Source organism: Hyla sarda, chromosome 11 (genome assembly GCF_029499605.1).
Source record: "Hyla sarda isolate aHylSar1 chromosome 11, aHylSar1.hap1, whole genome shotgun sequence".
Classification (NCBI taxonomy): Eukaryota; Metazoa; Chordata; class Amphibia; order Anura; family Hylidae; genus Hyla; species Hyla sarda.
In genome coordinates, this window is record NC_079199.1 from 30,119,488 (window position 1) to 30,143,978 (window position 24,491).

Consider the following 24,491-nt stretch of genomic DNA (forward strand, 5'->3'; position numbering starts at 1 on the left):
AGAAAGCGTAAGAAGGACATCATCAGCAAATAAACAAACCTTGAACTCCCTATCATGCAAGGAAATACCAGTTATGTCCGGATCGCCCCTGATCATGGCAGCCAAAGGCTCAATACAGAGTGCAAAGATCAGCGGGGATAACGGGCAACCCTGACGAGTCCCATTAAACAAAGAAAAAGTAGGAGATGGCGAGTGAGGAAGTTTAAGTGAAGCTGTAGGGGAGGAGTAGAGACCCCGCAGTGCAGTCAAAAACTTCCCCGAAATCCCAAATTTCTGTAAGGTAGCAAAAAGGAACGGCCACCCAAGCCTATCAAAAGCTTTCTCAGCATCAAGACTAAGAATTAATGCCTGTTCAGATCTCCGATTGATCAAATCAATCAGGTCCACTACCCTCCTAGTGTTGTCTCCACCCTGGCGACAAGGGATAAATCCAACCTGGTCCTTATGAACAAGGGCCGGGAGGAAGGAGCATAGTCTAACTGCCAAAACCTTGGAAAAAAGCTTAAGGTCAGAGTTAAGGAGGGCAATGGGCCGGTAACTCGAACAATCGTGAGGATCCTTACCAGGCTTGGGTATGAGGGTGATAAGGGAGTGCAAGAAAGACTGCGGGATCGTTTCTCCGTCTAGAAAGGAATTGAAAAGGGGGACAAGTTTAGGCACTAACAAAGATGAAAATGTTTTATAGTACAGGTAAGGGAAGCCATCCGGCCCAGGGGAGCGACCAGAGGGGAGAGATTTAAGGACCTCAGAGATCTCCTCTCCAGTAATAGGAGCATTAAGAGCATCCCGGTCTGTCCCTGAAAGAGAGGGCAAACCACATTGAGAAAGATAGGCATCTAGGGCCGCCACTCTCTCCCCCTGGTCGAATGGCAACTGGGAAGGAAGTGAGTAAAGATTAGTGTAATAGTCAACAAACAGACGAGAGATATCAGCAGGGTGGTAATGAAGCACCCCAGCAGGGTCCTTCAAAGCTGAGGGGGATTGAGCAGCAGCCCGGTCACGCAACCGTCTCGCCAGCATAGTGTGGGCCTTGTTACCCTTCTCATAGAAACGCTGCCTAGCATAAAGCAATTGCCTCTCAACTTTATGGAGAGCCAGGTCGCTTAAGCGTGCCCGAGCCGCCACCAAGCTCCTCAGGGTCGAAACAGAAGGAGAACACAACAAGAGAGCCTCCAGTCGAGCAATTTCCATACGAAGTTCCCGAGATCGATTCAGAGCGCTCCGCTTGAGACCGGCGCCCAGAGCAATGCAATGGCCCCGGATCACCGATTTGTGAGCTTCCCAAAGGATAGCCTGAGAGGATACAGAGCCATCATTAGTGATAAAGTAGTCGGAAATACACTGCTGAATCGATTCACGGGAAGGTAAGGTCTTAAGAAGAGAGTCGTTCATCCTCCAATGACAGGATCTCAGAGAGGAAGGGGTAGAAGAAAAAGAGAGAAGAACTGGACAGTGGTCAGACCAGGAGATAGGGTCTAGAGAAGTATCAGAGAGCATGCGCACCATAGGGAGATTCCCAAAAAAATAATCGATACGAGTATGCAATTTGTGGGGATGTGAGTAAAAACTAAAAGAGCGCTCCGTCGGATGGCCAATCCGCCACAAATCGTAGAGCGAGGAGTTACGTATGAGACGTCGAAAAAGCGAAGCCAGGCGCAGCTGTGCAGGCGCAGGGGGAGCACTAGTAACAGAATGGCGGTCCAAGGATGGGGAAAAAATGAGGTTGAAGTCACCGCCCACTAACCATGCAGATGGGGGATACCTCTGGAGTTTAGCAAAAACCCTACGCAGGAAAGGGATTTGCGAAGTGTTAGGCGCATAGACATTACAGAGCAAAAGGGGGACCCCTCCCAGCGTACCCTCCAAAATTACGTATCGTCCCATAGGGTCAGAGAGAGAGGAAGAAACTTGAAGCGAGCAGGACCTAGAGACCAGAATAGCCACCCCCGCTGTTTTCCTACTTGTGGTAGCTGAGTAAGACTGGGGGAATAGGTGTTGAAGAAATTGGAAAGACCCAGAATGGTCGAAGTGCGTCTCCTGAAGGAAAACTATATCAGCATGTAAACCAACCAACTCCCTTTGAAGTAGGCGTCGCTTAGTGGGGGAATTAAGCCCCTTAACATTCAGGGAGACACACCTGACCATGGCGGGTGAGTGAAGAGAAAGAAACAGCCATAAAGAAGCATACTCACAAGGACAACCTGGTAGGATACACCGGGCAGCACCAAAACCTCAAAGGGGACTGGAAAAGAGCAGGGACCAGCAACTGTACGGACAGGAGAAGGGAATCTAAGGCGGGAGAAAAAAAGGGGAAAGGGACAAACAAGACAACAGAAGACCAACAGAAAACAACACCAAATCAAGAGAAAACACAAAGACAAACAAAACGACGAAAGACCAAACAGATACCAGAGAAACAAACAAACAAATAAAGTACAACAGAAAATAGTGAAATAAACCATTGACCAGGAAGCCAATGCGGAGGCCAGGACCATCAATGTGGACCATGAACCAAAGCATGAGCGATCCATAACTATGGCCTCAGGAGGGGAAATGGAAGGAGCCAACTGGAGAACCACCACCAAAAAGGTAGGTGCCCAACCCTGAGGCCATCGCAGAAAAAACACATATGAATAAGAACCACAGGTGACCAAAAAATGCAACTGTACTATAATGATGGGGATAATATAATTCTAGAACAAAAGCAACCGCTCGGAGGGGATAATCTCCGTCAATCAGGGGACTGACAGAGTCCAGCAGGAACCCCCAAGCAAGAAATATTGAGGAAAAAATACAACGTCCCAGTCAGAAACTCAGGGGGGAGCCCGAGCCGGGGCCCCCAGGGCGGGTGGTGAAGACTTCCGCTGAGAACCAGACCGGCGAGCTCGGACTGGTTGCCACACAGGAGGCAAAGGTGGAGGGGGAGACATCAGGTCCCAATCTTCCAACTGAGGCACAGGCAATTCCAAGGTGGAGCAGAAGGCTTGAAGGTCAGAAAAGGAGCGTAAAACAGCGGAGCGTCCATCTCTGCGGGCATGGAGCCCAAATGGAAAATTCCACCTATACGGCACCTGATGAGAGCGTAGGACCTCCAGGAGGGGTTGGAGCAGTCGTCGCTTCCTGAGGGTTAACCAGGACAAGTCCTGAAAAAGTTGAAGAGGAGCCCCATTGAAGTCAAAATGTCTCAGGGACCTAGCCTTAGCCATTATAGCTTCTTTAACTTGGAAATCATGTACACAGCAAATAACATCTCGTGGAGCGCCCGAGGCAGATTTAGGACGAAGCGCCCTGTGAGCTCTGTCCAGTTTGATCCTATGGGAGGGGGGTTCGCCAAGAATCAGGTTAAAAATGGTTTCCAAGGTGGCAAAAAGGTCCTCCTCACGTGCAGCTTCCGGCAGCCCTCGCACCCTAATGTTGTTACGCCTCCCTCTATTGTCCAGATCCTCAACATGGGCATGGAGATCCCCAAGGAAGTCCTTCTGAGAAGCAATGGTAGAGTGGAGCTGGGTAATATACTCTCTGGTGTGATCATGAGCATCTTCCAATCCATCCACTCGGTCAGAGACATGCTGGAGGTCCTGTCGCATAGAGGAGATCTCCGCTCGGCAGGCTTCCTTAACCTCAGCAATAAGAGAGCGGAAGTCCTCCTTAGTAGGAATTTGGGAAAGGAGCTGGCTCAAATCAGGGAGAGCAGAGGAATGCACAGACAGGCCCGAGCAGGGTAAATCAGAGTCAGATGCCAAGTCCCAGGACTGGAGGGCTGGGGTCGGCCCCGGTGGTGCTACCGGCCCAGGTTGAGAGCAGGGGGTCCCCTTAGGAGACAGATGGAGTGCCCCAGAAGCTGGTATGGAGGTCTGCATGGCAGCTTGCCTGGACCTCTGTGGCTTAGGGGAACGTGAGGGGGTATAGCAGGCAGCTAGAGGGTCCAGAGGGGTAATAGGAGAATAGGCTGGGGGAACAGAGGCAGGTCCCACTTGTGTAGGGGAGTGGGAGGCCGAGCAGTAGTGAGTAGCTGAGCACGGCAGAGAACTTGCTGGAGAAGGCCGGCCCCCCACCAAGGAGGCCCAAGATGGAGCCCCAGCAGGTCCACCCAGCGACAAGGGAGAGGAACCCACCAGGGACAGCTGTAGAGCGGGGATAGGGGGGGAATCTGCCGTTAATACAGGTCCCCCAGCAGCACTCACCGCCACAGGCAACAGTTCCAGAGTAGGAGAAGAGCCCACAACAGGGGCCGCAGCAGCAGGCAGGAGATCCGGAGCAGGGTCAGTAGCGCTGCTCCCCGACGGCTGAAGCGAGGTCACAGGCTCAGTCACAGCAGCTGCAGTCACCGGCAGTAGAAGCGCAGGCGTCCCTGGTGTCTTCGGCAGATGGTAAGCAGAGAGATCCCTCGTGGGTAGCACTGGGTGAGCGCCGGAACGGGAGCGCAGGCCCAGCGCAGGTCCCGTAATGGCGGTGAGGGAAGAAGAAGCTGAGGCCGGGGACGGCTGAAAGTAGCGTGGTATGCCTCCGGAGGTAGATAAAGTCAGTCGGGCGGGTGCGGAGGGGTTTCGGGCACGTCGGGAATTCTTCCCCATCTGAAAGCAGGGTCACCTTTGTGGATTTAAAGCTCCTTTATGGCCAGCAGAGCGGGAGCCCTCTTAATGTGCGGCCATCACCGTCGGCGCCAAGCCACGCCCTCTAGGGTCACTGTACTTGATGTCAGAGGCTAGGTTCACATCAGGATATATGCCTCCGAGGCACAGATGGGGAACTGTCAAAATGACCTGCTAAAGTATCCATACTCGGACAGGCACAGAGTCCACTGATTTCATTTTTATTTTATTTTATTTCATTTTATTTATTTTATTTCATTTTACCTTCTTTGTTCTTCTTTTTTCATTTTACTATTAGACTAAGAAAATAGGCAAATGTTAGCTGTGATGAGGGAGAACATTAATAGGAATCAGATAGGTACATACCAATTAAGACTGATCTGAGGACAAAAACATCAGAATATGAATACCAACTAAATGGAACCCAGCCACAACCAAACCAAATTTGAACCTTTTTTCCCTGCAGTGCCCCTAGAGACAGAAATGCATATTGGTCTTATTTAAATTTTGCGTTCTCAGTATTTGAATTATATTCCAGTATTTGTCAGTCTTGAGGCGAGACAGGAGAACTTACAAAGATTCTCAGATGTCTTTCATGAAGGTCTAAATGTTATATAGTTTGATTACCATGTTGTAAACACAATTATTAATACTACTAATAATTATTATTATTATTATTATTAACATATACCTTACTCCTTTTTTTAAATTATATTATTCTTCTAGTTTTTTTTTTTCCAGAAAAACACAAAAAGGCTTTGGAAAAAACAGCTCCCCCCCCCCCCCCCAATTTATTATTTATTTTCCAGGCCTTCCTATTTCTATCCCAGTTCCACCAACCGAGATTGATAAACCTCTCCTTAGGAAGAGATTTATCAATCAAGGCCAAGCAGGGCAGGCAGAAACCATCGGGGACCGTCCCGATGACTTGTGGTTCAGGCAGAATGAAAGTGACAATAATTTCCCTTTTAATGACTATTTTCACCCAAGACTGTGGGCCTCATTTACTAAGCTGAAACCGACCGGTTTTTGTCTGGTTATTTTGGCGCAGAGTGTCTGAGACATGTTTGCGACCGTGTGTGCCTGAAAAATCCAACAAACCCGACATTGCACTGTGAAAAGCCGGAAAGGGGGCGTGGTCTGTTGCAAAGGGGGCGTAGTTGGCCCGAAAAGGGGCGTGGTTTCACAATCCAACCAATTTACTATTGAATTCATAGGTAAATGGCTGGAAATATCGACCTAGAAAAAGCTGGTCAGAAAATGTTCCCGACTTTTCCCAATAGTAAATAGAGAAGACTCCTGCAAGTCTGAAACAACTTTTCCCACTAGTAAAAACCCAAAACGCTTAGTAAATGAGGCCCAATGTGTGCATCAATATATAGGGGCAGATTTACTAATGTCCTAAAACTAATCTATAAACAAGACCAGGCAGGCAGAAACTGTGCCAAATGACAGTGCCTCATGCTCTATAATAAATATGGTAAATCCTCTTTCTTATGCCACCTCTTGATGGCTTACTTTATGTCAATATTTTGGTTCAGTTATAGCAACCATTGGCACTTTTTTTTTATTTTTTATGCCATGCCCCTTTTTATGCCACAACCCTTTGTCTAAACGGTGCACCTTTTTCTGTACACAAGTGAGACGCTCTGCATGGATACAATATAACTTAAGTCACTTGACAACTCTCATGGCATTGTCCCTTATGCCAGTGTATATATCTGTGAGAGAAGTGTGTTTTTGTAAAAATATTTGATTCCTTCCAGATGTTCTCTATATAATGAAATATTTGTCACATAGGGTGGATTCGCACTTGACATTGCAGAAACCACAACAAAGAACAATGTATTTATAGTTAACTAGGTTTTGAACAAACCCTGTTCACGCACAGCATGAAGAAAAAAATTTCTGAGCATATTACAGATGTACCAACAAAATGTGCATGTAACGCATATAGATTTTGATACTGATTTTAGGCTGATCCCTCTGTGTAATTTTTATACTGACCCAAAATAAGTTGAAGATACACAATTTGAAGAACTAATGTATTTACATATGAAAAATTTACTCAAGTTCTTCTTGAAGTGTTACATGTTGGAGGAACCTGTTAAAAGTTTTAATTGGTTGCCGTCTCAGTACGGAGATCCCTACTGGTCTCGCAATAAGCAAGGACTCTGCTGTCTCTGCAACATGTACTCTTATACGAACATTTCACCTTCTTAGATATAAAAGTTAAAATTCGCTTTCTCCCCTCACAAATATTAATATATGTATGGGTCTAAAAAAAAGCATCTTGGCCTTGTTGCAATAACCTATCAAGAATTAACTTTCTCTACCCTCCTTGCACTTCTCCAGGAGAAATTGGATAAGGACATTGGTACTTTGGTTACATAGTTACATAGTTAGTATGGCTGAAAAAAGACATTAGTCCATAAAGTCCAACCAGGGAATTGAAGGGAAGGGTGTAAGGGGATAAGGGGAAGGGATGTAGTTTTATAATTCTGCATAAGCATTAATGTTATTTTGTTCCAGGAATGTATCTAACCCTGTTTTAAAGCTGTTAATTGTTCCTGCTGTGACCAGTTCCTGAGGTAGACCGTTCCATAAATTCACAGTCCTCACGGTAAAGAAGGCGTGTCGCCCCTTTAGACTAAACCTTTTCTTCTCCAGACGGAGGGAGTGCCCCCTCGTCCTTTGGGGGGGGGGGGGGGGGGGGGTTTAACCTGGAACAGTTTTTCTCCATATTTTTTGTATGGGCCATTTATATACTTATATACGTTTATCATATCCCCCCTTAAGCGTCTCTTCTCAAGACTAAACAATTGTAACTCCTTTAATCGCTCCTCATAGCTAAGATGTTCCATGCCCCATATTAGTTTAGTAGCACGTCTCTGCACCCTCTCCAGCTCCACAGTGTCCCTTTTATGAACAGGCGACCAAAACTGAACAGCATATTCCAGGTGAGGCCGTACCAATGCTTTATAATGGTTGAGAAGGAAAGGGGTAGGGCACTTTCCCAAAATCACTTTCTTTCAACCATCGTGAAAGACTTGGACAACTATTATAACTAGAGCATACCAGACGTATCAGGTTGTGAACCCAGACAATGCAGACCAATGCCCCAAATTCATCATGAATATTATTTTGCATTATATTGTTGAACCCCAAAGCAATGCCTCTTTCTTCCTGACCCTATCTTCACTTACTACACTGATACATTCCTTGTTGGAACATTTTACTTTGTGGAAGAAAACAAACAAACTTTACTTCCCCAATGACCTCTTTCCCTTTCAGAATATCCAACCACAGAAAATAACATGTTCCCAGAAATGAGTATATCAACATAGAGACTGGCTTCTTAGGTTCTCTAGATTATGCAACAAAAGATAATCCTCTTAAAACTATACAAACTTTACATGGACACAGTTATATTTTATATTAAAGGGGTATGCGGGTGCTGAATCTCAGGTTTCCGGGACGTGACGTCAAGCCACGCCCCCTCCATTCATGTCTATGGGAGGGGGCGTGATGTCCATCACGCCCCCTCCCATAGACATGAATGGAGGGGGCGTGGCGTTACGTCACGTCCCCAGTCCCGGAAACCTGGAGGTTTCTGAAACTGGAGATTCAGGACCTGCATAGAATGCGGGTCCTACAGGGAGATTGCAGGGGGTCTCGGCAGCGGGCCCCCGTGATCAAACACCTTATCCCCTATCCTTTGGATAGGAGATAAAATATATTTTTGCCCGGAATACCCCTTTAATGCTTGTTTTTTTACTGCATACATGTTTTGTACTCTTTGTAAATATCTGGAAACTTTACGCTAATTTTTGTTTATTTAAATAAAATTAAAAAAAAGCTGAGCATAGATCTCATCTTTTTTCTGTATCCTTTTTCCCTTACACCAGCAGAATTTGATGGACATACAATACGTCCATGTGTATACTGTTCTAACCAAAGTACTAACTATGTAACTCTGAAATACTATGTCATAATCAGAACAACTATTCCAGACAAAAGGAGACAGGCTGTTGAAATGTATTAGTTTGTAAACTATGCCATTTTTATGGCTCTTGGACTTCATCCCATCCTCAGTTAGAACTATTCTGTATTAGTGAGAAATGGTGATATATTTTCCCTGGGGGATTGCAGTGGTGGAGTCCATGGGGCAGATTTATCAAACCTGTGCAGAGGAAAAGTTGCTGAGTTGCCCATAGCAACCAATCGGATCGCTACTTTCATTTTTCAGAGGCCTTTTCAAAAATGAAAGAAGCTATCTGATTGGTTGCTATGGGCAACTGGGCAACTTTTCCTCTGGACAGGTATTGATAAATCTCCCCCCATGAGATTTAGACTTCCACTTATTTTCCAAGTTATGGAGCACCAAAAAACCTTTTAATAGTACAGCAAATCTCTGATGCAACATTATCAACAAATGTCCTATCAAATCAGTGGTGCTTAGCATAGAATGTGATGTGTACCTGGGAAAAACTTTTTGCGGAAATTTTCCTTTAAGTTGGCAGTATAAAGAGATGATACGGTGTCTTTGGCAATGCTCACAATACTTATTTTTCTCCACCTAATATGGTAGATAACTGTCATAAATGACATATATTAGATACTAAATAAATAATCTATATTGTGAGACAGTGACATAAATGGTGTTTAAAGGGGTACTCCGCCCCTAGACATCTTATCCCCTATCCAAAGGATGTCAGCGGCAGGACCGCCGGGATCTACCATGCAGCACCCACCTTTAGCGGCTTCCGGAACAATCTTGACCACGAGGACGGAGCATAGTGACGTCACGCTCTGCCCCCTCAATGCAAGTCTATTGGAAGGGCATGACAGCTGTCACGCCCCCTCCCATAGGCTTGCATTGAGGGGGCGGAGCGTGACATCACACAGGGGTGGAGCCGAGACGTCACTATGCTCTTCCCCGTGATTGCCAGTAATCAGACCCGGAGCAAACACGGGGTACGGCGTGGAAGATCACGGGGGTCCCCAGCGGCGGGACCCCCGCGATCAGGCATCTTATCCCCTTTCCTTTGGATAGGGGATAAGATGTCTTAGCGCCAGAGTACACCCTTAAAACTTTACTCTGTCACCGTCTCGGACTGCTGTTTGCTTTTACTTTCCTGGCTCAGTAGAGCTCATCTCACACACTAAAAAATAATAAAATAAAATCTTTCTTTACTGTATATAATCACCCCTCACATTTTTGTAAATATTTACTTCTATGTTTTCATTTGACAACACTGAAGAAATGACACTCTACAATATAAAGTGGTGAGTGAACACATTTTTCAGTAACAAAACAAATACAGCCTTGAAATTCAAGCACAAATACAAAATAAATCCTGCTGGTCCAGTGCTAACTACAATATATGTCACCTCTCTGTACTGATGGCTCACTACCAGCCAAACAAAACAGTCTCCAAAAATTAAATGTCCCATTTTCGAGGCTGTCCACCTTTTGAACTCCAACTCTCATCAGAAGTTCCTCACAGCCTCTCAGTGCAGACTTCGTTTTACCTTTTGAAGGCCCAGTATAATCGGCTGCAGGAATCTGGACTGGCCCAGGAAGGGAATGCAAGGCCTCCTTACCAAACTTGCTTACATTCCATAAAAAAAACAGGGCTAAGGGTGCATTCACCCCACGTTTTTGCAATACAGTTCCCGTATACGTTTTCAATGTGAAAACCGTATGGAACTGTATTGAAAACCGTATACATTGACTCTCCATTGAAAACTGTATGCCAAAAGATGCATCAGGTTGTGTCCGTTTTGCATCCTGTACGGTTTGGTCATTTTTTTTTCCCGTACCCAAATCTGTAGTCTACTACGGTTTTTGGTCCGTGTGAAAAACTGGTATTAAACCATGTACGTTTTTTTTAAACATGGCAGTCAAAGGGAACCATACAGAACCGTATGTGCATACGGTTCCATCTGGTTTTCACCATACGTTTTTTGACTTTGCACAATTTTTTTTTTTTCTTGGAATTTCAAACAAACAAGTGAAACTTTATTCAAAATGGAGTGAAAAGTTAAAAACGTATACGTTTTTTTTTCTTAAAAAAGGATGCAACCAGACATCATTTTTCAAACCGTATACAGTTTTTAACTGTATACGGGTTGAAATTTGTACACCTGTTTTGATACAGTTTAGTCAGGTTTTGAGGAATCCGTTTTTCATCAAAAACCTGATACGGAAACTGTATTGCTGTATTACTGTAAAAACGTGGTGTGAATGCACCCTAATAACAAGCATTTCCAGGGATTTTAACTATTTCCTGGATTCCCTAAATCTCACTCAGCTTTCCCTGGATGAGAAATGTGCTTCCTGAAACCCGGTATTCACATTTGTGGTATTTTGGGGGAAATATAGCGATCCCGGTTGATCATTTCGGTAATTGCCTCACAATAAATATGTAGTATTTGTAGAATAGAGCAGAACAGTAGCTTAAAGTTTTACACTTTTTTTTTTTTGTTAGGCATTTTGCAAAACTGAAGACTCTACTTATCTGATATGCCAAACAGACTGTGTGTTACTCTTGTGTTTGGTAAAAAATGAGTTAAAAAGATTAGGATCCTGAGGATTAATAATCTAGAACCATTAATAATGCACAGCTATTGAGCCATGGATAGCTGCCATTATATCCATCTAGTGGCTGACTCCCACCTTAGCTGACTGAAATGAGATCGCTGCCAGCAGTGCGTGGGGTGTTTGAGATGACAGTGAAACTGAGGGGAGTAGAAAACTGTTCAACCTTCTTCTTCAGTTAAATGACATTGGTCAGGAGAGAGAGGCACCATCTTGTGTACTATTCTGAGCAATGCATATTGTTCCTTTTGCAGTTTACAGATTCGTTTTGTATAATATTTATATTTACGAATCATGATCAGTGCTGCAGTAATTGTCTATTTGTAGGGCCACCATATAGGGCTGGGCGGTATATATCGGTTCATACCGAATACCGACATTTTTGTGCTGCACGATATGAATTTTAACCCATACCGCTCCCCCTCAGGAATGAATGAATTGTCAGTTCAGCGCTGCGCTATCCCCACATCGGAGAACTAATCATATGTGACCTGCGAGCGCTGTTCTGCCTCCCCCCCCCCCAATTAATTATTAGCCAAGCGCCTGTTTGTTGCGGTCGCCGGCGTTGACACTCTATACCAGTGGTCTTCAACCTCCAGATGTTGCAAAACTACAACTCCCAGCATGCCCGGGCTGCAAAAGGTAAACAAAATAAACTTTAACTCCCCTTCCCCGTCAGTCCGGACCAGCTTCCTAGGGAATGGAAATGTCAGAAAGCCATCAGCCTATCTACGGTCGCAGCGATGTTCCGCCTCGGCCGGTGATAGGTTGAGCCCACTGTCATGTAAGAAGCCGGCTTCTTACATGACAGTGGGCTCAGCCTATCACCGGCCGAGGCGGAACATCGCTGTAACCGGTGATAGGGTGACAGGAAGAGCGTAAGGCTAACGTAGGAACATGCGTTAAAGTTTATTTTTGTTTACTTTTTGCAGCCCGGGCACAGGGATACAGTATAGAGTGTTAGTGCTGGCAGCCGCAACAAACAGGAGGACGAGGAGCGCAGCTCTTGCGGGTGACGTGAGTAGTATCCCGATGGGGGCAGCGCAGCGCTGGGCTAATAATTAATTTTTTTTTTGAGGGGGGGAATACAGTTATATACCGTGGATCTGCCATAGGTTACAAAAATACAGCGATACACATATTTGGCCATACCGCCCAGCACTACCACCATATGTTACTTTACACATGGTAGCAAACAAGTATAAGTATACACTATATAGACAAAAGTATTGGAACCCACCTCGTGATCATTAAATTCAGGTGTTTATCTTAGTTCCATTGCCACTTCTAGCATGGTCTGGTCATAGGAGCTACTACTGCAGCAGATCAGTTTTCTACCCTCAGAGTCCATCCGTGATCAGCTGTGAGTGGTATTATTGAAAGGTGTAAGGGTTTAGGAACTGTAGTGACCACAGGCACAAAATGGAAACCACATAAAGTTACAGAGCGATGCCAAGTGTCGGGTGGTGTGGTGTAAAGCAGAGGAAATGTGTTGTGTGGAGTGACTAAGCACCCTTCTGTATCGTGGAGTCTGATGGATGAGATTGAGTTTGGCGAATTCCTAGAGAATGTGATCTGTCTGACTGCATTGTGCCAGCTGTAAAGTTTGGAGCAAGAGAGATAATACTCTGATGTAGTTCGTGGTAGGAAACTTTCTCCCAGAGATCAGTCAGACTCCCGATATAAAGTTAATAGGTTTATTACATAGATCGATCTATGGGCGATCCTTACATAAAGTCAAGTGAAGAATCCCTCTGATCTAAGGCATCATAGCAAGCTGGTTACATTATCACTGATAAGCCGGTAATGCTGTCAGCTCACTGGTCAAGAACTTTATTGTCTGCTCAGCAACCCAGTACATCCAAGCTTCAATACCTTCAAGGCCGCTATATAGTTTTGATTTAACAGGGTGTGTACAGGATGCAAGCAACATTTTGTGATTATAACTACTCAGTGAGAAAATAGAAGCTTAAAGGGGTACTCTGGTGCTCCAGTGTTCTGAACATTTTGTTCAAATCGCTTGGAGCCAGAGGCCGTGATCATGATGTCATGGCCACGCCTACAGTAGCCCCCCCCCCCCCCCCCCCCCCACCCAAAAAAAATATATATAGTTATGTAATTGAGGAAGCATTTAACTAGGAATATATCACATCTTGAAACAATTACTACTCTACAGTTAGAATGAATTTTCTTTCCTGCTTGTTTGTGGTAATAGGCAATCAGCTTAAGTTTTTTTTTTTTGAATGAACACTGTAGGATAGTAGTTTTAACTTGATAGATTTACCTTTTTTTTTTTTACTTTTGTTTGCTTATGACTGCCATTTGCTGGTTTCTTTTAATACCTTTGTGCAAAATGCTTTATATTGTAGGGTGCAAAATGACAGACACCATTTTAATTTCTAAAAGGAGAACTCCAGGCAAAATTAACAGCCCCTATCCACTGGAGATAAGTAGCTGATCGTGGGGGGGGGGGGGGGGGAGGGGGGGTGGTCTGACCGTTGGGATGATCTCCTATCAGCTACGTATTCCCTATCCTGTGGACCTGTGTCACTCTATACATTAATAACTCTGGGATGCTTTGCCCTATTGTACTGATGCTTAGATTGTTGTTTTTTTTTGTGTAACATGTTCTAGTTTATCATAGTGGTACTTTTTTGTCGATACTTGCAGCATTTCTTTGTGAAAAACTACAAAATTTCATGAAAAATCAGGATTTGTCAATATGTCTATTTTGCATCATAAAGTAGATTTGATTTTACTTTTTGATGACATTAGTGGGCTTAAAAACTTAGCAGCAATTTTCCAAATGTTCCTGAAAATTTCTAAATCTGTATTTTTAATTGCCCACTTCAGTTTTGAAGTGGATGTGAGAGGCCTTTGTTCCCCATTAATCAACCTATTATATAAACTATTTAAAGTATATTCAAAATTACACTCACAAAGTTTATCCCTTTAGTTGTTCTACAAAAACAGCAGCAAAGTAAAGTAAAAAAGTCAAAATCTAAATTTTCTTTGCAGATATTCCAGTTTTATCCAATTTTCTCCATAACACAGCAGATATATTTACACAATAATGCAACTCAATACTTATTGCCCTAACGTGACTTCATTTTGCATTACAAGCATACTACATTCATTTTTGGATTACTTTAAAGCGAATCCTTTTCATGGCCATAGGGTAAAGTCGTGTGTTGTAAAGAACATCCCCAGTCTATTATTGCCTAATTTTGGTGTTTGACTAGGACCATATGTAGAACAAGGCCCCAATATTTTGTCATTCTTCTGCATTGATGGATGGGCGTAGCGAATAAAGCATCAGATGCTATGCCACAAACTATTAGGCAATCACGTTTTTTTTTTTTTTTTTGTTTTTTTTTTTTTTGTTTTTTTTTTTTTTTTTAGCCACCATCAAATTGACAAAATCCTAGCTGGAAAAAAAAAAAAAAGTAAAATAGTGACTTTCAGTAAAACCTGTGGGGTCAATTAGAAAATTTGGACTCTTGGGCGTCCAACAATCCCAGGAATCAATGGTTCATAATTGTCCATATCGAGGGCTGGTGGAAAAATTAATGAAATATTTCTGCAGTTTGCACTAGAGGCAGCCTTGATAAATGCCCCCAAAGTATGGTAGATACAGAGCTAAAGGAGTAGTTTAGTGCTGAAAAACATATCCCCTTTCCTATGGGTCCCCGGCTTGCTGGCCAGATAGCGGGTATCTACCACCGCACAAGGCGTCAGCCAACAGGCCCCCTCAATACAGCACTATGGTAGACCCGGAGATTGCCGTAGGCAGCGCTCCGGCTCTGCCATAGAGTTGTATTGAGGGGGCATGTCAGCCGCCGCTTCATGTGGTGGTCAACACGCCCTCTTCCCGCAGGCTGCCAAGGCCCCGTACAGGAGATTGCGGGGGCCCCAGCGGTCGGACCCCCCTTACGCGATCTGAAACTTATCCCCCATCCTTAGGATAGGGGATAAGTTTTTCTGCACTGGATATCTCCTTTTAATTATAAAATGCTGAAAGAAAATAATTACCTTTTATTCATTGTTGTTCTTTACAAGCTGCCCACATTCTGGCAGACCCATTATTTTCTTGCATTACATGGATAACCAATTGTATACACAACAACCTTGTTCAGCTAGCACTTTCTGAGTAAAAACTTACATTTTATTGAAGATCCTATAAAACATTACATATCAAATTCAAAAACACCAGAATACTGGCTGATAAAAAAGAGAAACTCACAACTACTAACGTGTTTCGGATCGCACAGATATTTTATTTTATATGTTACCACAGTTTAGTTTACCTGAATGGTGCTGTTACTGAGATCCCTTGCTGTTCTCTACTACACTGCAGCTAAAATCTCTGCTGCCAAAAGTACAGAGCAGAGCTGTAGTGAACCATTTGGAGCCACTATCGGACATTAACTCAAAAGAATCACATAATGACAACTACAACCCTGTGGGGTACTCACAGGAATTGGTCATTATAGTGCTTAGATTATGTTAAGATTTATAAATCTCTTATTTCTATGTCCGTCAGGCTCCATGTTCACAGAGATCTGCTGTGGATTTTCAAGCCGAATTGCACAGGTGAAAGTTTTGCATCCTATCATAGATCCCTTGAAGTGCTGTGGAAAAAACAGTATGACATTTTAACTTTAAATTTAAGTTTAAATCCAGGGAATGTTAGTTTATGTTGCACATACACCACTGATTTGCTGTGTATTTTTCACACTGACATAAATGGGGACGTGAAAATCTGTAGTGCATTCTCAGTGAAGTGTATGGTTGGCAAAATCCACACATGTTGATTTTACACCTATTTTCCGTAGCAGAACATCCACCATGGAATTACATTCCGCCGAAAGAATGAAAATGTTGTTTCCTCTGTAAATATATCGGTCTAAGTAATTGAATACAGTTTTGGTCAGCGCTTGAAGATATCCATTTTTGCTTCACTACGTTCTACAAGGGATCCTCTCATTTTTTTGAATGGGACAATGGTACAGTACCTAGAAAATACACTACTAATAGTACAAGGACAAACACGTGTAAACAATGGAGAGCTGCAGCCCCTTCAAACAGTTGATCGATGAAGGTAACTATTGCCAGACCCTGCCAGTTCAATATGGATAAAGATAGACCATCAGCTTGATAACCTGGATAACCCATTTGAAAATATTTTTGATTTTATATTTGTGTGCAGCCTGTATAACCTGTTTAAGGCTCATTCACATTGCCGTTGTACTCTGTTATACAGAGCTCTGTCAGCAAGTCCATCGGAATAACTGGATGCTGATTGAGATCACTGTAGTGAAATCGCGTTGTCCTGATCATCTGAGAGGATGGCTGAAGGTCCCTTACCATGCTCCGTGCCGTCCGATCGTTGCTCCTATACTGCAGCCAGCCATGGAAGGCAGTTGTAAAGGAGCGCCGATAATGCTGATCAATGCAATGCTATAGCATAGCATTGATCAGTGTATAGAATCTACAGATTGCATGTAATAGTCGCCTATGGGTACTAAAAAAAAAAAAAAAAAAAGGGAAAAAAATGTGTGAAAAAGATAATAATAATGTGAATTATCCCCTTTCCTAATAAAAGTTTGAATCCCCTTCCTTTTCAAAAAGTTTAAATAAAAAATATTTAAAATAGCCCTTCCTCCAATAAAAACTAAAAATAAACTATTTCCCATTTAAAATAAAAACTTAAAAAAATAAACTGTTGCATGACATTTAAAAAAAATAAAATAAAAAAATATTGGTGATTGGTATCGGGACATCCCTAGTGGAAACCTGATACCTACTGTGTTTTCTGGGATCTTTATACTCTGCGTACAATTGATCTGGAGAATCTAGCTTGTCATTGCCTCTCTATCACGATGTCACCCTTGTGTCAAAGCCAATAAAATCTTCATCTTTGGTGAGTTCATTACCATAATGCGCTTATAATCTGACTTTCCTCAACTGGATGTTTTGTTTTACAACAGAAGTAGCACAGCCAAAATGTTCTCATTCTTGCTTAGGTTCTTATCTATGTCTGCCTTCCTGGAACGCTCATAGCTCATCTAAGGAAAAGGGAGGTGAATTCCGTCGAGCAGTTCTTGTTTTTTAGTATTAGGGTATACATTTAATGACCTTGTATGAATAAGCTGCTCTACATAGTATTTGTCCACTTTCACACTGCAGTAGTTTGGTCAGTATGTATAGGTCAAAACCAGGAGTGGGACATGAATCTGAGAAAATGTATGATGGAAAGATTTATGTCTAATAGACACAGTCTTGATGCCAAAGGACTTCGGCAGTCCAGAATCTCCACCAAAAGATATTCCTTAGGCTAAGTTCACACGGCAGAAATTCTGCTGTGTGAACATACTCACAGCAGCAGAGTCCCATAAATTCCGCAGCAGCAAAGTCCTATTGATTTCAATGGGATTCCGTTGCACTGTGCAGATGGCAGAATTTAAGCGCCAGATGTTTCTGGCAAGGAAATTCCGATTCAGGCATCCACAAAAACATTAAACCCGTTCAACATTTCTGGGGTCTCCACACAGAAAAGCATCGCCATCTATTCCAAATGGTCCAAGCACCAGCATGTTCTGCCAGTGCTCTGCTGGCGGTAAAAAATGTCCACACAGAGATTTTCCTTGTGGACATTCCACCATGTGAACATAGCCTTAGTGTGAATGTAGCCCTAGTTTTGGCTTAGAGATACTACGGTAATACAAAATACTGTAATATCTTTAACCCCTTAACAACGCAGGACGTAAATGTACGTCCTGGTGAGGTGGTACTTAATGCACCAGGACGTACATTTACATCCTATAAATAACTGCGAGCATCGAAGCGATGCTCGGGACATGCGTGGCAGGTCCCAGCTGCTGATAGCCAGGGACCTGCCGGTAATGGCCAACATCCGCGATCGTGCGGATGTCCGCCATTAACCCCTCAGATGCCGTGATCAATACAGATCATGGCCTCTGCAGCGTTGCCGTCACTAAAATGGAGGATCGGATCACCCGAAGCGCTGCTGTAGCGATCCGATCATCCAGAACGGCAGACGGAGGTCCCCTCACCTGCCTCCGCTGCCTTCCACTAGTCTTCTGCTCTGGTCTGAGATCGAGAAGACCAGAGCAGAAGATGACCGATAATACTGATCAGTGCTATGTCCTATGCATAGCACTGAACAGTATTAGCAAAAAAAACCCTCCCCTAATAAAAATGTAAATTGCCTGTCCCATTTTCCCTATTTCACCCCCAAATAGTGTAAAAAAATAAAATAAAAAATGAATATACATATTTGGTATCGCCGCGTGCGTAAATATCCGAACTATTAAAATATAATGTTAATGATCCCGTACGGTGAACGTAATAACAAAAAAAAAGTCCAAAATTGCTGCTTTTTTATAACATTTTATTCCAAAAAAATGTATAAAAAATGTATTAAAAGTTTTATATAAGCAGAGATGGTATCAATAAAAAATACAGACCACGGCGCAAAAAATGAGCCTCATATTGCCACTTATATGGTAAAATGAGAAAGTTATAGGCCTTCAAAATAGGGGGATTTTAAACGTACTAATTTGGTTAAAAAGTTTGCGTTTTTTTTTTTTTTAAGCGCAACAGTAATAGAAAAGTATGTTATCATGGGTATCATTTTAATTGTATTGACCAAAGAATAAAGACCATATATAATTTTTACCGTAAATTGTACGGCGTGAAAACGAAACCTGCAATAATTACAGTTTTCTTTTTCATTTCCCTGCACAAATAGTATTTTTTTGGTTACGCCATACATTTTATAGTAAAATTAGTGATGGCATTACAACGGACAACTAGTGGCGCAAAAAAAAAAAGCCCTCATACTAGTCTATGGATGAAAATATAAGAGTTATGATTTTTTGAAGGAGAGGAGGAAAAAACGAAAACGTAAAAATAAAATTGTCCTTAAGAGTCCTTAAAGGGGTTCTCCACCATAAGGTGATTTTAGTACATACCTGGCAGACAGTAATAGACATGCTTAGGAAGGATCTGCGCTTGTCTTGGGGATAAATAGGTATGTTGTGAGATTACCATAACACTGTGGCTAGCTTTTTGTGAACTAGTATTTCCTGTTTGACTTTTCTCTTTTTGACTACAATTCCATTTTTCTCCCTCCCACACATCAGCCACCCCACCCATTGAAACATAAATGAGCTGCGGACCTGTGGTTTTCAATCAGGGTGCCTACAGCTGTTGCATTAGTTGCAGATTGATCCCTCCACCCATTGAAGCAGACAGGCTCCCTGTCATCAGCTGAGTCAGGTCTCGGCCGCATTGCAAGCTGGGAAAAATCTGAGACAACAGTCATTTTGTATACTGTTAAAAATAAATAGTCGAGTGAAAATCACAGAAGAATTGTGAGAAAACAGTCACACACAGGTACAGACACTATATTATGAACTACATTAACTTTACAGCCCCTGTAGCATAGTCAAATAAAAAAAAAAATCCTGAAATATCCCTTTAAGGCCTAAAGGGGCTGAGTACTTAAGGGGTTAAAGACTAGATGTTATTGGTCATATACGGTTATTCCTTTATAATATATAGGTTTACAGGTATGTATGCTTGAATATTATCCCATGTAGTACATAAGGCCAGTGTTTTACAAACAGTGGGGGAGATTTAACAAAACCTGTCCATTGGAAAAGTTGCTGAGTTGCCCATAGCAACCAATCAGATTGCTTTCAACCAATTCAGAGGCCTTTTCAGAAATGAAAGAAGCGTTCTGATTGGTTGCTATGGGCAACTCGGCAACTTTTCCAATGGATAGGTTTTGATAAATATCCCCCAGTGTGCCTCCAGCTGTTGTATGATGGGAGTTGTAGTTTTGCAACAGCTGGAGACACACTATTTGGAAAACACTGCATTAGGCAAATCTATTAACTGTATCAGGAATGCGGGTGTAATAAGTAATCGCAGGACCATATAGTAATAAACCCCTACATACTGTATAAAGTATGTGCTGGATGTTGTATTTCTAATAAAAAAGAAAAAAGAAAAACAGGTTGAAGAAACTCTGGAAGACGGAAAGATTGAACAAAACAATTAGTCACGCCATGTATAACCACAACTCTAAGTAATAAATCATCATGGGATTCATAGCTGAAGGGACAGGAGGGGAGCTGGATTATAAGGGGAATTGTAACCAAATGTTTTGGTTGCACCACTGCATCTTAAACAAAAACACTAAGGCCCCTTTTACACTACAAAATTCTCCGTTTTTAAACATCCGTATGAAGTTCCGTCTGAAAAACAGCTGAAAACGGCAGTAACAAAATCCTATACGTCCGTTAGAAAATCCCATTATAGTCTATGGGATTTTCTAATATCCGTTTTAATCCGTTATAGTCCGTTATTGATAACGGACGTTATTTTGTGACGGAAGATAGTAACGGAAGAAATAGTGCATGCATTGGAATAGAACAGGGAAAAATTTAAATCCTGGACTGTTGGTGTGCCTTGAGGACTGGGTTGGGAAACACTGTCCTAGAGTACAAATACTCTTAAAGGGGTATTCCAATGGATAGGGGATATGATGTCTGATCGCAGGGGTCCCTCCGCTGGGACCCCTGCGATCTCCGTGTAGCACCCGGCATCTGTGCCGGGCGCTGCTTCCGAGACAAAACGTCACGGCCACGCCCCCTTGTGATGTCACTCCACATCTCCTCCTCCATTCAGATCTATAGACATGAATGGAGGGGGCATGGCGTCATATCTGTCTCTGCAGCAGCTCCCTACACAGAATGCCGGGTTCTACCCTGAGATCGCGGTGGCGGGACCCCCATGATCAGACATCTTATTCCTTATCCTTTTGGATAGGGGATAAGATGTCTAAGACCAGAATACCCCTTAAAAAAAATCCCTCCCAACCCAACAAAAATTATTTATTTGTGACTCGGTTGTTATTTTTCACCGCCATGTTATAGGAAGTGGGGGTATACTGTAGGCACAGCTCTAAGAAATCTGTAATGTGTGCATACTTCCAAAAATCTCTGTGTCAGCTTATTGTATCCCTTTGACTCTGAGATGGAGGAATGCTACATATTGATTTAGTTTGTGTATTAAGGATTCCTGTGGAGTTAAGCTTTATTCACACACAGTATTTTGGTCCATTTTTGGTGGTAGCAAAGAGCCACACAAATGATCCAGCGATTGTTTGTACAGCCCTCCCTATCTGACCCACGAGCCTTGTAATGGCTGTATAAACAAATGCCGATCTTATAGATTTAGTTTACACAGCCTTTACACGGCTCCTTTCCAGCACAAAGTGGGCCTAAAGTCTGTATTCGCTGATGTTGCTAGTTCCAGGGATCAGTCCCCCACAGCATTTACCTGCAGCCAGTCTTTATAAGATAACACTTTGTTCTTGACTGATTTTTGGCTTGTGTACAAGTGATCATTTAGAAGTGTTGCCTTATTTTGTGCTTTGTCTTTCAAATGGTCTATATAAATTCAGATTCTATGGAACTTGAAGTTAGACGACTTTCTGACGTTGGGACAATATTAACAGACACACAAGGGGAGATGAGGGGATGTAATGACTGTGACACACAAGAAAAGATGAAGTGACACTAAGGACTGATCACATGACATCACATAACGAACCGTTGTGTGACGTCACACTTACGTGATGTGCTGCATCATGGCTCCTAATTATAATTTTTTTTATTTATTTTATAACAAATGTGTCAAGCCCTGACTTATGTAGTGCCCACAGGACTTGCCTAACGCTTCTTATTTCTGACAGTCAGTAGCCACTGCTAATTCTAGTGACTTAATGAAGCTCTGTGTGTCATGGCCGTGACCTGATTATTCCAACATTCATCTCATGGTCTACTTGGTCATCGTCATCTCCTCTGTCTCAAGCAATATACACGATTCTTTTTACTTCCCTACTAACTTTGCAGTCTGCTGCTTTGTCACTTGTGTTTAATATAGCGTGAGTGAAAACCCTGTTACAAGACCTGTATACTCTGAATTCTTTTAGCCTGGGTTAGCCTGAATCCTTGGTTGTTGTTGTTGCGCCTGCTGCTAAGACAACAAGTGATTTGCTATAATTGCATAGGATTAAAACAAAATATAATAAAAAAAATTAAGAATTACACATTTTCTCATTCTAAATCAATGGCATAAATCAATTTAAAGTGAATTGGCATACTTAGGTGAATGACTCCTCCAGACCTTTTTTTTTTTTTTTTTTTTTTTTTTTACCACTAATCAGGACAACTTGTTTAGTCATTATCATAAGAATAATAGTAAAAATGTAAAATATTTTTCTTTACTAGGTAATTTATCATCTACGAGCTGTTGCATGCAGTGTAAAAATGTTCTTATTCAATAATATACTATTGCATCTCAGCAAACCATAAAATATAAATCATTTATATAATCAGCTTATTATCTAATTATTTTACAAATTCGGATTATTTCTAGCACGTCGATATGGGTAAATTTTTCTTATAAGAAGATTGTTAAATAGACAAAGTTGTGAATAGGAAGCTTAAAGTGGACTTGTCATAGCAAAAACATTTTATATAATGTAGAAAATAACATATGTAGATTAGTAATATATATTGGTTAAAAAATAAATGTTTATATGTTTGTTCCTGCAGCTATTGCCGGTGTCTCTGTGAGAAGACCACATACAGGAAGTGAGGGCAGGACAAGCGGGGCTCTGTGCACTGAGGACAAGCGGGGCTCTGTGCACTGAGGACAAGCGGGACAAGCGAGACACACAGGGTTTAGCAGCTGGGACAGAATTTTTGCCCAAAAATATTCACATGTTTAACCAATGTAAATTACAAATATACATATAATGGGGTCTCTACATTATATGAAAAGTTTTTGATAACAACAAGTACACTTTAAACTCTAACTTTAAACAATAAAGGGAAAGTCTATGGAGCTCTGTTTGCTTCCAATGCGGCACTTTTATCTGAGGGGCGCTGTGTGATCCTCTTCAAGGTCACAGATAAATCTTATGTGGTGACCTAAGCCAATAATTTGTCTGCTGCATTAGTGTGCAGCCTAAATATTAAATAGACTGTAGAGTTTACTGGCACCTATACCCATTAGGTTGTTTTCAGACCTGATGACAATGGCAGACTCAGCCAGCAACAAGTCAGTGTAAAGGTGGCCTTGAAGGTTTCACTTATCTGAGTGGTGCTGTTATAGAGTTCCTCTCAAGGTCACAGATGAAGCCTGTGTTGGCTGTGGGAATCTTATAGACATTAGCATTAATGACATAAGTCATCCAAGAATTTGTGGAGAAATACCCAACTGCTTCCACATTGGTGACATTTATCGTAAATTATACTGTATAGAGCGTGTGGTTATCAATTTAGGTAATTGAAAACCAGGGAAGTCATCAAAACATACAGAATTGTTCACTTCAGTGGAAAGTTCACAAAAACACATTGTAAGGGTAAGTTAATATGTGTTGGAGTTGCTGCAAATCTGCAACAGAATTTTTCCACTGTCAATCAGGCTGAGCTGGGTTGGTTGGTTGCAACGATCAGGGTCTGAATATCCAGACCCCGACTGATAAAAACCTTTTTTTTTTATGTCACTATGACAGTTTTTGGTGACATTGCCCACTTTAACCACTTAAGGACTCAGGGCATACCTGTACACTCCCTTTCCATAACGCGGGGCCACGGCGGGCCCGGCCTCTAACAATGGCCGGGACCCGTGGCTAAAAGCGCGCGGCACCACGATCAGTGCCGTGCGCTATTAGCCACGGGTTCCGGCCGTTGTTAGAGTCCGGGCCTGCCTTTTAGACGCGGCGTTCAAAGTTGATCACCACGTCTAAAGTGAAAGTAAACACATCCCGGCTAGCTCAGTCGGCTGTTCGGAACCGCCGCGGTGAAACGCACAAAGCTGGAACACACAAAGAGGGCCCCTACCCTCCTCCTGTGTGTCCGATCGCCGAATGACTGCTCAGTGCCTGAGATGCAGGCATTAGCAGTCAAGTGGCCGAATCAATGAACAATGTTATCCTATGGGATAACAATGATCAATGTAAAAGATCAGTGTGGGCAGTGTTATGGCCCCCTATGGGGGCTAAAACATTGCAAAGAAAAAAGGAAACAAAAAAAAGTTAATAAAGATCATTTAATTCCTTCCCTAATAAAAGTTTGAATCACCCCCCTTTTTCCATTTGAAAAAAAAAAAGTGTAAATAAAAATAAACATACCGGTATGTGGTGTCCCCGTGTGCGGAAATGGCCGAATTATAAAAATATATAATTAATT

The 24,491-nt window shown here is 42.5% G+C and overlaps 1 protein-coding gene across 10 annotated transcripts in view; it reads left to right on the top strand.

The window, feature by feature from the left end:
• Positions 1–24,491, top strand: part of DPF3 (double PHD fingers 3) — a 272,192-nt gene that overhangs the window by 54,418 nt on the left and 193,283 nt on the right. The window contains exon 1 of one of the 10 annotated variants that reach the window (XM_056545788.1): positions 12,145–12,213. The exons of the other annotated variants lie outside the window; for them this stretch is intronic. The gene's annotated coding sequence lies outside the window, so the exon portion shown is untranslated. Of the gene's footprint in view, positions 1–12,144; positions 12,214–24,491 lie in introns of those variants that run through there. 10 annotated transcript variants of the gene reach the window in all.